This window comes from Arvicanthis niloticus, chromosome 2 (genome assembly GCF_011762505.2).
Source record: "Arvicanthis niloticus isolate mArvNil1 chromosome 2, mArvNil1.pat.X, whole genome shotgun sequence".
Taxonomy (NCBI): domain Eukaryota; kingdom Metazoa; phylum Chordata; class Mammalia; order Rodentia; family Muridae; genus Arvicanthis; species Arvicanthis niloticus.
In genome coordinates, this window is record NC_047659.1 from 121669421 (window position 1) to 121670469 (window position 1049).

At 44.1% G+C, this 1049-nt stretch overlaps 1 pseudogene; it reads right to left on the reverse strand.

Moving 5' to 3' along the window:
- Positions 1–340: 340 nt before the first annotated feature.
- Positions 341–1049, reverse strand: LOC117704380 (heterogeneous nuclear ribonucleoprotein A3 pseudogene; annotated as a pseudogene).

Sequence of the window (1049 nt, forward strand, 5' to 3'; positions counted from 1 at the left end):
TCCTGGTACCACTACCACAATTTACTGGGCAATATACCTAATGTAATGACAAGAAAAAGACAAAGCTACAACGGATTAAAGACCTCAGGAATGTCCATTTAATTGACACTACAGTGCATTAATCAGTAGCTGCACTTTTTGCAAACTGTGGCTCTGACAGTCCCGAACAGGAAAAGTTTAAGCTGCAGTAACTTTTCTGACTCTGGATCATCATTCCTTCTGTGGCAGATTTTTACAGTTCCTCTAATGCATTTGGGATGACTGTCTCAAAGTAAGCTGCACTTTCCTGACAACTCCTCACGCTCTCTCCTGCTAAGAATGTAGCTGTTTCTGTTTTGTTTTAAAACCTTCTGCTACCATATCCACCACTTGCACCTCCAGATCCGCAGCCACCACCGTAGGGTCTGCCTGAGCTTCTTCCACCAAAACTGCCTCCCTTCATGGCTCCATAATTTGATTGCTGCTGTCCACGACCTCTCTGTGATCCAGCAGACTGCATCTCTTGTTTAGAAAGGGCCTTTTTCACTTCACAATTATGCCCATTAATAGTGTGGTGTTTCTGAACAACAATTTCATCAACTGTGTCAAGATCATCAAAAGCTACAAAAGCAAATCCTCTCCTTTTCCCACTCTGCCTGTCTTCCATAACTTCTATGGTTTCAATCTTGCCATACTTTTCAGAGTAGTCTCTCAGGTTGTTCTTCCAAATCCTCTTTAATACCACCAACAAAATTTTTCTTCACCGTTAAATGGGCACCAGGCTTTACAGACTCCTCTCTAGAAACAGCTCTCGTTGGCTCTACCACACGCCCATCAACCTTGTGTGGCCGAGCACACAGTGCAGCATCCACCTCTTCAACACAAGAGCAGGTCACAAAACCAAAGCCTCTGGAATGCTTTGTTTGGGGATCTCTCATTACCACACAGTCTGTAAGTGTGCCCCATTTCTCAAAATGTTCTCTGAAGCTATCATCTGTGGTTTCAAAGCTCAGACCACCAATAAACAGCTTCCTCAGCTGCTCTGGTTCCTTTGGATCACAGCCCTCCAT